Source organism: Artemia sp. Qi Xiang Cuo, chromosome 17, assembly GCF_049724085.1.
Source record: "Artemia sp. Qi Xiang Cuo chromosome 17, ASM4972408v1, whole genome shotgun sequence".
Classification (NCBI taxonomy): Eukaryota; Metazoa; Arthropoda; class Branchiopoda; order Anostraca; family Artemiidae; genus Artemia; species Artemia sp. Qi Xiang Cuo.
Window position 1 is genome coordinate 33,671,523 of NC_142810.1, and position 13,356 is coordinate 33,684,878.

The window sequence follows — 13,356 nt, forward strand, 5'->3', positions numbered from 1 at the left end:
TTTTTTCGGTTTTTTCAAACAAATTTTATTGTAATTTTGATTTATTTTTACGAAAAGCTTTGTTTTCTTCGTCATTGAGGGACCACTGAGAAATTAACTGAATGGTGCTTTAAACTTATACACACAGCTGTTGGTGTAGTTGGATTACAACTAACTGTAAACATACTTGTGTAATGAATAAATAATAATAATAATTTTCACTAGACTAAAGCAGCATTAGCATCTAGCTAGTACGTCCTTCATTAGCAATAAGAACAATAAAAATATATTTTTTCCTTTATTAGCATCACTTTTTGTACAACAATAAAGACAATAGCAAAAGAACAACAACAAGAAAAATTTAAGAATCATATTCGTCATTTATTGACATCCTTGACAACAAGAAGAACAAAAACAACATGTATTTTAAATAATGCATACACTACAGTAATAGCAGCAGCAAGAACAGCAGCACAGTTGAACATATTTGTAGACTAACGCAATCAAATATAAAACACTATTTACAACATTTAAAAGATGAGAATCCACCCCCTCCTCCCAAAGGGCCAGGCCAGAACCCCACCCCCAGGGGGCCGAGGGCAGGAACTTGTTGGGGCCGAAGGCTGGGACCTCCCCCTTGGGCCAGGCCAAAAAGCACGGGTGCCGGCCCGCTGTGGAGGAAAACAAAAACTCTGTATACAATAGCAGCAAAAGTTAAATGATGATAACGATGACGATGAAAATGATGAGTGCAAAATAGAATTTATATTATAAAGAATTTTTGTACTCCTCCAACCCACACATCCACCAAGTGGTACTATTTTTGAATTTAAGTTAATTTATCCAGACCGAGTAGTTTTCCATAGTCTTGGATGAAGTTTTAAAACATGTTTAGGAAAATATTGGTGAAGTAGGAAGTCTGAGTTCCCCCACAACACTTTCTAAAGTTGCCTTTGACGTCAGTGACGGTGTCAACAGCGCTTTAAAAAAATGCAAAAGAGCATCTAAAAAATGAACCAAGTTACACTCTACATCGAAATCCTAGGATTCGTAGCAAACAATATGGACAAACTAAAGCCTTTACCCACTTAATATAGTGCAAGTAGATCTTTTTACTCTAGATAAGATTCAAAGACGACACAATACATTCTACAAATATATTCTAGTGGCAATCTGTGTCTTTAGTCGCTATGCATATGCTATTCCATTGTGATCGAAGAGAGGTGTTGAAGTTGCTCAGGTTTTAGAAAGTATTCTTGAAAAAGATAGCTTTAGAAAAATTCAAAGTGATCGTGGTAGCGAATTTGTTAATCCACGTGCGCAAAAGTTCTATTGAAATAAAATACAAATCTCTATCATAGTCACATTCTGATAAAGCCTGCATTGGCTGAACGATTGATAAGAACGATTCGTCTGTAAATTTCAAGATATTGTACGCTGAAAAATACTGCTGCTTTTATTCATGAAATAGATAAAATCATGCAAATACATATCCAATGACCTCATCGATCTCTGTCCAATATTAGCCCTCAGGAAGTTCATTGCAGTGAAAATATATTTGAGACTTTTCTTAAACAATATTCACGTGAGAAAAAATTGTGAAAAAAAATTCAATGTTGACGATACTGTTCTAATTAATAAAACCAGCAATATCTTTGAAAAGGTGAATTATTTATGGTCCACTGAACTTTTCAAAGTGTCATGCCTCCTAGACACCGAACCCACGACATATCGTCTGCGAGGCACCAAAGAGGGAGAGATTTTCGATAGTTTTTACCACTATGAATAGCGAAAATTTAGAAATACTAATTAAATTTATTATATTGAAAATATTTTAAAGAGTCGTACTCACAGGAGTAAAAAATAACGACTTGTTCGCTGACTAGAGTACAGCTCCGATTTTGATTCTAGGGTTGCAGTTGAAGACATTAAAAGGCCCATTGATTTCTATGTTGCATTCATGTCCAATTTCTCTGACCCTCTCTACAAAGATTAGAGTAAAACAAGTGATTTTTGGACGAAACTCTCTCCCACCATCAAATTCGACGGCGCGTATGAAGTGGCTTTTGTCGACTGCATTCTCAAAAATACCTATTATATCCCGAGAAAAGATCGCATATATGATATAAAAATTAGACCCTATAATTGGCCACCAGCCATTAGCGAACAACATAAAATTCAAAAGATCAATTGATTAAATTATCCATATGTTGAATTAACACACAAGGAACTCAGTTGTATGAATGATTTGTGCCGTTCTATCATTAAAAGAATTTCCGTTCGTAAAAAAGGAACCTTTCATTTCAACTATTCAAAGGAAGAGGGCAAGATCTACATTAGTTCAACCATTGTCAATGCAAAGGTTATTCTCAAAGATAATCTAAAAGATGTTTTGGCTTTAAACTTAATATAATCAATGGTAAAAGTGCCAGAAACACTAATGTTATTTTTGCTGACTACCCGCCTGACTTCTCCTCGGACGCTTGTATATTTCTCTATGCTTCATTTGTTGAAAATTTCAGAGTTGGCAATAGAAATGTTTCCTTCCTAAGAGTTCTAGAACAAAAAACCCAATCTTGATCATATTCATCATTACAATATAAAGCATCTTCAGTATATCCCCGTAAACACTTTCTATTTGGAACTCTGCCAGTTAACACTAAGAACTGAATTAGGTGATCCTCTTGCAATATCAAAAGGTTTGGCTGTGATTACATGTCATTTTTGACCCAACGTTGTCGGTAAAAAAAAACAAGATCTCTAATAGAAAATTGGTATTCATTTGTCCTGATATTGCTGCTATGTTAATACTCTTGGCCCAAGAGAACTGGACAATGGAATGGACTATTGCAAAGGTTGTTCATCAATGTCTGGCTATGGTCTTGGCAGTGGGTTTGCTAAGCTGTTTCGCTCTGCGCTACCTCTGGCTAAAAAATATATTGTAGCGGCTGCGACAGATTTTTCATCCTCTACACCACACGATTGGAGACCTTGCAAGGATTTTGAAAAAAGTGCTTCGGACAATCTTAGGTTCAGTGCGAGAACCATTGGCGATCAATTGAAATCTCGACAAAATGGAAAAGGTTTAAAAAGGTTGAGAAACAGTGCATTACTCATCAGTCTCTACTTAGGTCAGAAACGAAAGACATTATTCTTGTCAAAGAAAAGAAGAAAAAAAAACGATGAGGACAATAAGCAGTAGAAAAAGAAGAAGACCAAGGAAGAAAATTGTTTGATCGAAACTAGATTTCTTGTCATAGACTGAAAAATTGTCACATTCTCAAAATTGTCACATCAATCAATCATCAATCATTTTATTAATACTAAACTATATTACAAACGTAAAGAAAAATTATTTAGCCCATGAAGCTTGGCTTGTTGTGGGCCTTACAATACAATAATAAAGTACTAAGACAACCATAAATATTACTCTAAATCAAACAATATATATGAAATAAAGATTAAAGAGAATAAACAATACCATACAATAAAAAAAAAAAAAGAAAAAAAAAAAAAAAAAAAAAGAATAACGATATATAAGGGAAAAATAAAAAAGGAGAAACACTAGGAAAATAGAAAACAGGGAAAATAAACAAAGGAGAGAGAAATTACTAAACTGGAAATACACGACGAATAACTGCCTTTGCAGACAGAAATAACGGGACATCCGGTGAGATTGAATTCCATAATTGAATTGATTTATAAACAGGAGACCTCTGGGCTGCTGTAGATGAACGTTTGGGCAAAATAAATCTACGAGAAGAACTACGTAGAAAAGTAGAGTACCTACCTGAGCCTGTCCATGAAAAAAATTGCTGTAGAGGCGGTGGAAGTGTACCTAGAAAAGCAGAATGCGCTAAATAAAGATTAATTTTACCCACAATACTATCCAGCAGAGCTATTCCAGTATCATTATAAAGATCAGAGGAAGGGTAAAGCCGAGAGAGAAGAAAAGTAGCCTTCACTGCCCTATTTTGGGCTCTTTGAAGTGAGCAGAGAAGAGATTTATTAGTAATACCGCAGACAGAGCAGCACTAAGAAAGGTAAGGATATATAAAAGCATAATAAAGAGAAAGCATAACATCTGGGGGAAGAAATGAGTTAACCCGGTTCAACATTGAAGACTGGCGGAAGATGAGGGAACGGGTGTGAGTTATATGAGGCTTGAAAGAGAGAAAACAGTCAAGATACACACCAAGAAATTTCACCATAGCAGCTTGCAGTATAACATCATTTCCATAAGTAAGGATGATTGGCTCCCTTACGTCTGTCATACGATAAGGGGTCCTGAAGCGTATAATGGCACTTTTTTGGCTGTTGAGAGTCATACCATTTGACCAGCACCAATCTTTTACTTTATCAAGTAGACCTTGAGCTAGGGAAGTGGCAGATGGCAAGTCTACTGCAGGAATGAAAAAGTTACTGTCATCAGCAAAAAGAATAGGGTGCACAAGTGGATGAAGACCATCAACGAGATCATTAATATAAATTAAAAACAAAAGTGGTCCAAGCACAGAGCCCTGTGGGACACCCTTCAATATAGGCAAAGTAGTGGAAGAATTACCATTAACTGAAACATACTGAGATCTTCCTGACAGATAAGACCTTAACCATTCTAGTGGGACTCCATGTACTCCAAATAAAGATAGTTTAGACAAAAGAACAGAGTGGTCAACCATATCAAAGGCCTTTGAAAAGTCAAGAAAAAGACCCAAAACACACAATCCCTTGTCCAGATTAACACGTACAAACTCTGTTGCATCTGAGAGTGCATACGAGGTAGAGAAAGTGGGACGAAAACCATACTGATGGTTAGTTATGAGAGAATTTCCTGCAGTCGTGTTAGTACTAAGAACAAATGAAGAGAGTCTACAATACACTACTCTTTCAACAACCTTAGAAATGACAGGAAGAAGAGAAATGGGTCTATAATTTGAAATTAGAGATGAGTCACCTTTTTTATGTAAAGGTAAAACATTAGCAACTTTAAATAAATGAGGGAAAACACCAGAAGAAAGAGAGAGGTTAGTTATGTGTGAGATGGGGTTAGAAACAAACTGACCAATTTTTTTAAGAACATTATTGCTCAAACCAAAACCATCAACTGAACGGCTACTTGGAAGCTGGGAAATAATACTATAAATCTCAATATCACTGCATGGGGAAAGGAAAAATGACTTTTCTTCTATGGGAAAACTACTTACTCTATTCTTGGGTTGAATGGGAACTGAAGGAAGAGTGGTGAAATACAAATTGAAGGCATTTGCTGAAGAATTTTTATCCACAATAGATCCATCAGCATTCCTGTAATGACATGGGGGGGACTGTTTGAGTTTCTTACAAGAAATAGCTTCATTAACTACATTCCAAACCTTTCGCAAGTTCCCCTTACACTAATCAATTCGACGCAAAAAATAAAGCTTTTTGGCTGCACGTACTGAAGTCGTAAGTACATTTTTGTAATGTTTATACTTCAAAAGATCATCCTGTGTTTTACTTTTACACGCAACCTTGAACAGAGACGCCTTCATATGTGTAGCTTTAATCAGACCTATGGACATCCATGGTCATTTGGGTGTAGAATTCCTTGGTCTCTTCCTAAGAGGAAAATGCTTATCCAACAGAGCTCCCATACGACACACAAATAAACTTGTTGCACATTCAACATCATTAGCTTCAAGAACACTAGACCAATCATTACTCTGAAGACTATGAATTAAATTAGAAATTTCTTTATCTGTAAAAGTTCTAAAAGAAGATTCACCTTGCTTATTCACTGCAATCTCAGTATTAGGTACAAAAAGTGATAGATAAATAGGGAAGTGATCAGACAGATCAGTGAAAACAAGACCAGAAGTAAACTTCAATTTTGGAGGATGAGAAATGAAAATATTATCTATCAAAGTGGCAGAATTTCTTGTAGGATCAACACGAGAAGGAAAAAAATTGAAGGAAGTAGCCCAGAAGAAGAAAGCACATCAAACAGATGGTCACATTCATCACTTGATCCAACATTTAACATATTACAATTAAAATCTCCCAAAACACAAATACGTTTTTTAGAGAAAGTCCCTGCACCAGAAAGCTGATCAAGCAAATCACAGATGTGTTGGAAAAGGAGGGGGCTTATAAAACAAACAAACAGTATCACATGCAAACTGGCTTTTCAGATCAATGACAAGAGAATAAACAGTCCTACTATTGGACACTACTGAAGTAAACAAGGATTCAAGGTCATATCGTCTACTGAATTTAATATCAGATTTTATAAATAAAGAAATGCCCCCTGAGCACTCTGTTACCACTCTAGGGACATGAATAGCAATATAACCATGCATATCATAAGCTGTTAAATTTTCACTATCAGATAACCATGTTTCTGTTAATCCAATTGCATCAAAAGGGCAAGAATTATCAGACCACAAATATGATTTCAGACTATCCCATTTATCTCGTATCCCACGTACATTCAAACAAAATACATTAAAGCAACTATTTAAAGAGAGAGAAGGCATGATTTTATCACAAAAATGAATAGTAGTGTGATAATTGCAACTAGAATTACCCATAGATCCAAGAAGAGGGTCAAGTGTGTGGGCCTCTTGTTTTCCAGCGCTACTTGGTTGCTCAAAGATAATTCATTTAAGAATAGAAGAATTCAAAAGAAAAGAAAAATCAGCCAGATTTACCACACATAACAAATGCACACAATATCTTCAAAAATGAACAAAATATCAAACAAACAGGCTGAAATAGCAGAGGTTAAATTGAAACTAAAAAAGTGAAACTTGTAGGCAAAAAAGAAAAGAAAGAGAAGAAAAAAAAAAGCCTGCAAGACAAAGAACAATAACAAGCTACTAAGCTCAAAAAGATTAAAAAATAACAAACAATTACAAGGATAAAGGCAAAAACAAAGTAAAGAAAAAGGCAAAACAATACAGAAGCAACCAGAGGAAATATTTATCAATGGTTTATGTATATAATTTAAAAAAATAATGTAAAAAAAAATAAATTCAAGCATAATTAAAAAAATTATATAAAAAAGGGTTAAAAAAAAAAAAAAAAAACAACAAAACAACAGAGCTAAAAGGGGAAAAATGGTTTATTTAAGTCCTGGGAGGGGCTTGGATGGGCTGTAGTTGACTGATGGAGAACATCAACTTGAGATGCCTCTTTAACAGTGATCACTTTACCATCAGAAAGCTTGGTGAGTATTTCTCCTCCCCTGGACCATGTAGACCTCTTCCCAAGCTTTGATTTAGCATAGTTGAGTAACTGAAGTCTAGGCTTTGTAAATGACTCAGAAATAAAGACACCCCTACCTTGCAAACTCTCCTTTTCTCTAAGAATAAGCTGCTGCATTCTTGGACTACAAAATTCTACAACAAGTGGGCGAGATTTCAAACCTGAGCCTTGTTTTCCAACCCTTTTTACAGAAACTATGTCATTCTTAGTCAGAGGAATACCAGGAAACCTAGTACTGCAAAATCCAAGAAATTTGCTTTCAGAAGCTTCCGGATAAGGGTCTTCTTTGAAACCAAATAGGATCAGCTGATTTGAAATTTTCATTTGGTCAAACTGATCGCTCAGACGATCCACATTGAGTTGAATTGGTTTCAGAGATTTTTGCAGCTCTGACAAACCTGAGTCAAGCAAATGAAGAGATGATTAGAGCTTTGACATCCTCAAATCATATTGTTTTAGTGATTTTTCCACAAGCACATCAAAATCCATTTTAAGACTATTATATACCTCTTGTTTAATAATTTCCATGTTGTTAGCATCAAAAGCAGCAGGTAGGTGACTAGAGGCAAGTTTTTTTAACAGAGGCCTCAACCAAAGAACCAACCTCATTAGACAGTGCCTCACTGACAACTTCTGCCATAGTAGATTTAAGGTTTTGGTCATTAATTGAATCTGCAATTAGCTTCTGCTTGTTCTTAAGGGTGTTAATGTGTGAGGTGAGCATAGTAATCTGCTCATTAATAGATTCAGCTCCACTGTATTGGATGGAGCAGTCTGATCTCATCTCTCTGTGACTAGGTGGTCTATAGCTCCTTTTAGAGTTGTCACCCATGATGTAGGCTAAAGTGAACTCTAAACTAGGCTAATCAAGCTACAAGCCAACAGCAAAAGGCAAGGGATCTTCCGGCTGGCACAAGCACTTATAAAAGGTTCTAATAACAGCGAAGCAGAGGTGTAGGCACCAGGCAGAAAAATAAAAAGACTGTACCTGGGGGGTCCCCAATTGCACCCCTGGGGTTGGGGCTGCTAGGCTTGCCTGCCTTTTCCACTGGACTGGTAGGCAGGCTAAACCAGTTCTTCAGAAAAATTCAATTGTCTCAATGACTGTCTCAATCACCAAAATTAGATCAAAATATCCACAATTATTTTTTAACATAGACTGTCACATTCTCTTGACGTTACAAAGTTCATTTTAGATTTTTTTTTTCGTTGAAATGCAAGAGTTGGAATATTTCAGTAGTGTTTTGTCGTGGCTTAGCATATCACTGTTACATTCTCTTGATGTTTCAAAGTCCATTTTTTGATTTTTTTTTTTGTTGAATTTTTTTTTGTTTAAATGTAAGAGTTTGAATATTTTAGTAGTGTTTTGTCATGGTTTACCTTCTCACTGTTACATTCTCCTTATGTTTCAAAGTTCATTTTGGATTTTTTCGTTTAAATGCATGACTTGAATTATTTCATTAGTGTTTTGTCGTGGTTTACCTCGTCACTGTTACATTCTCTTGTAGTTTTAAAGTTCATTTTAGATCTTTTTTTCGTTGAAAAACAAGAGTTGGAATATTTCAGTAGTGTTATGTCGTGGTTTACCTTGTCCCTGTTACGTTCTCTCATTGTTTCAAAGTTCATATGGATTTTTTTTTTCGTTGGAATGCAAAAGTTGGAATATTTCAGAAGTGTTTTGTCGTGGTTTACAATGTCACTGTTACAGTCTCTTGATGTTTCAGAGTTCATTGTGGATCTTTTTCATTGAAATGCAAGAGTTGGAATACTTCAGTAGTGTTTCGTCGTGGTTTACCTTGTCACTGTTACATTCTCTTGACGTTTCAAAGTTGATTTTGGATCCTTTCGTTGAAATGCAAGAGTTGGAATATTTCAGTAGTGTTTTGTCATGGTTTACCATATCACTGTTACATTCTCTTGATGTTTCAAAAGTTCATTTTGCATCCTTTTCGTCGAAATGCATGAATTGGATTATTTTAGTAGTGTTTTGTCGTGGTTTACCATGTCACTGTTACATTCTCTTGATGTTTCAAAGTTCATTTTGAATCTTTTTCATTGAAATGCAAGAGTTGGAATATTTCAGTAGTGTTTTCTCGTGGTTTACCTTATTACTGTTACATTCTCTTGATATTGAAAAATTTATTTTAGATTTTTTTTTGAAATTTAGGAGTTGGATTATTTCAGTAGTGTTTTGTCGTGGTTTACCATGTCACTGTTACATTCTCTTGATGTTTCAAAGTTTATTTTGGATTTTTTTTTTTGTCAAAATTTTTTTTATTTAAATGTAAGATTTGGAATATTTCAGTGGTGTTTTGTCTTGGTTTACCTTCTCACTGTTACATTCTCTTGATGTTTCAGAGTTCATTTTGGATTTTTTTTTGTTGAAATGTAAGAGTTGGAATATTTCAGTAGTGATTTGTGGTGGTTTACCATGTCCCTGTTACATTCTCTTATGTTTCAAAGTTCATTTTGGATTTTTTTCGTTGAAATGTAAGAGTTGGAATATTTCAGTAGTGTTTTCTCGTGGTTTACCTTGTCACTTATACATTCTCTTGATGTTTCAAAGTTCATTTTGGATTTTTTTACATTGAAATGGAAGAGTTGGAATATTTCAGTAGTGTTTTCTCATGATTTACCTTGTTACTGTTACATTCTCTTGATGTTTCAAAGTTCATTTTGGATCCTTTTCGTTGAAATGCATGAGTTGGATCATTTCAGCAGTGTTTTGTCGTGGTTTACCATTTCACTGTTACATTCTCTTGATGTTTCAAAGTTCATTTTGGATTTTTTTTGTTGAAATGTAAGAGTTGGAATATTTCAGTAGTGATTTGTCGTGGTTTACCATGTCACTGTTAAATTCTCTTGATGTTTCAAAGTTCATTTTGGATTTTTTTCGTTCAAATTCAAGAGTTGGAATATTTCAGTAGTGTTTTGTCGTGGCTCACTTTGTCACTGTTACATTCTCCTGATGTTTCAAAGTTCATTTTGGATCTTTCTCGTTGAAATGCATGAGTTGGAATATTTCAGTAGTGTTTTCTCGTGGTTTACCATAATATTATTACATTCTCTTGATGTTTAAAAGTTCATTAAGGATATTTTTCGTTGAAATGCAAGAGTTGGATTATTTCAGTAGTGTTTTGTCATGGTTTACCATGTCACTGCTACATTCTCTTGATGTTTCAAAGATCTTTATGGATCCTTTTCGTTGAAATGCAAGAGCTCGATTTTTTCAGTAGTGATTTGTCGTGGTTTATCATATCACCGTTATATTCTCTTGATGTTTCAAAGTTCATTTTGGATCTTTTTCGTTGAAATGCATGAGTTGGATTATTTCAGTAGTGTTTTGTTGTGGTTTACCACATCACTGTTACATTTTCTGGACATTTCAAAGTTCATTCTGGATCTTTTTCATTGAAATGCAAGAGTTGGATTATTTCAGTTATGATTTGCCGTGGTTTACCATATCACTGTTACATTCTCTTGATGTTTCAAAGTTCATTTTGGATCTTTTTCTTTGAAATGCATGAGTTGGATTATTTCAGTAGTGTTTTGTTGTGGTTTACCACGTCACTGTTACATTTTCTTGACATTTCAAAGTTCATTATGGATCTTCTTCGTTGAAATGCAAGAGTTTGAATATTTCAATAGTGTTTTGTCGTGGTTTACCATTTCACGGTTACATTCTCTTGACGTTTCAAAGTTCATTTTGGATCTTTTTTCGCTGAAATGCAAGAGTTGGAATATTTCAGTAGTGTTTTGTTGTGGTTTACCTTGTAACTGTTACATTCTCCTGATGTTTCAAAGTTCATTTTGGATCTTTTTCGTTGAAATGCATGAGTGGGAATATTTCAGTAGTATTTTCTCGTGGTTTACCATGTCACTGTTACATTCTCTTGATGTTTTAAAGATCATTATGGATCTTTTTCGTTGAAATGCAAGAGTTGGATTATTTCAGTAGTGTTTTATTGTGGTTTATCCTGTCACTGTTACATTCTCTTGTTGTTTGAAAGTTCATTTTTGATCCTTTTCGTTGAAATACAAGTGTTGGATTATTTCAGTAGTGATTTGTCGTGGTTTACCATGTCACTGTTACGTTCTGTTGATGTTTCAAAGTTAATTTTAGATCTTTTTTGTTGAAATGCAAGAGTTGGAATATTCCAGTAGTGTTTTGTCGTGGTTTACCTTGTCACTGTTACATTCTCTTATTGTTTCAAAGTTCATATGGATTGTTTTTGGTGAAATGCAAGAGTTGGAATATTTCAGTAGTGTTTTGTCGGGGTTTACCTTGTCACTGTTACATTCTCTTATTTTTTCAAAGTTCATATGGATTTTTTTTGGTGAAATGCAAGAGTTGGAATAAATCAGTAGTGTTTTGTCGTGGTTTATCATGTCACTGCTACATTCTCTTGATGTTTCAAAGTTCATTTTGGATCCTTTTCATTGAAATGCATGAGTTAGATTATTTCAGTAGTGTTTTGTTGTGGTTTACCATATCACTGTTACATTCTCTTGACGTTTCAAAGTTCATTTTGGATCTTTTTCGTAGAAATACAAGAGTTGGAATATTTCAGTAGTGTTTTGTCGTGGTTTACCTTGTCACTGTTACATTCTCCTGATGTTTCAAAGTTCATTTTGGATCTTTTTTGTTTAAATGCATGAGTTGGAATTTTTCAGTAGTGTTTTGTCGTGGTTTACCATGTCACTGTTACATTCTCTTGATGTTTCAAAGAGCATTATGGATCTTTTTCGTTGAAATGCAAGAGTTGGATTATTTCAGTAGTGATCCGTCGTGGTTTACCATGTCATTGTTACATTCTCTTGATGTTTCAAAGTTAATTTTGAATCTTTTTCGTTGAAAGACAGGAGTTGGAATTTTTTAGTAGTGTTTTCTCGTGGTTTACCAGTGGGAAAAGGCTTTAGTTTTTCGATAATGATTACCACGAACCCTATGATTTCGATGTAGAGTCTAACTTGATTCATTATGTAGATACTTTTGTGCACCTTTAGTTTCAACATTAGTGACTTTGGAAAAGAGTGGTAAGGGAACTTAAACTTCCCGCTTCACCCATATTTTCATAAACATGTTTCAAAGCTTCAACCATTTTAAACACAAACACTTAGTGTAACGTTCACTATCCTTTTGCATACTAGTGGGTGATGATTTGATACGCCTTCACTTTTGTCTAGCTACCACCGGTGACATCATCAAATTAATGTTTCTACTAGGTGTGCTAGTATTTTCCAAAATTGATTTAACTTCTTCACCTTTTTATTCTTCTTCTTTTTTAATGTTGCTGATGATATTCGTTTCATTTCTTTCTTTAAGTAAAAGGAGTTTTTTCATCATCACCAATATTCTCATCATTAATGAATTTACTCAGATTGTCCTCAAAGTATTCAATTGGCGAAAGAGTGAGTTCCTCTTGGGCAAATTTATAGGGTTTAGCCATCTAGAGAAAAAATTTTACAATTCCTGTAATTATTGGCAGTATAACTGTAAAAAAGCTACCACCCGCTTGGAAAATACGTTTTCTTTTAAAATCTTTTCGTTTCTTATTGCAAGCCAAGGCACATACAATGGAACGATGTTGCTTTGCCTGTTGCTTAACTACTTCTTGCAATTGAACATTGCCCTTGGTTAAATTTAAACAAAGTTCATATATTAGATTGATGAAATCATTGCCAATACCGTGTTTGAGTATGACTTTCCTAAGTGGTGGTTTTGAAGTGCTTAGAACGGAAAATAAATGTCTATTTTTATGTAGATTCTTCAGCGAAATGACGGCACCTAATGATCCTTTTAACTGTCCATGGGAAGATATCCTTTAATTTAATTGTCAAAAAATCTGTGACTTGACGTATATCTTCGGATTTATTTTGATTAAGATCCAATAGAATGTAGCCATAGTGTTTATTTGTCGCCTGATTTTACGCTGAAAGTAGAAATATTTGAGCACTAGAATATACTTGTTTATTGAGAGTTATTAGAGAGCTAGAATCCTGAACAACTCTGTAGATGATATAGTAGGTACATTTCAAAGCATGTATTCTCATACATCTTCTCTGATGAAAGAGATTGTATAGAACTAGAGTCATAGACATCTGTTCATGACGTAAGAGAACAGTAAACAA

At 34.6% G+C, this 13,356-nt stretch overlaps 1 pseudogene; it reads right to left on the bottom strand.

Annotated features, from left to right (window-relative positions):
- Nucleotides 1–7,062: 7,062 nt before the first annotated feature.
- LOC148942126 (uncharacterized) lies at nucleotides 7,063–8,214 on the bottom strand (annotated as a pseudogene).
- Nucleotides 8,215–13,356: the final 5,142 nt, after the last annotated feature.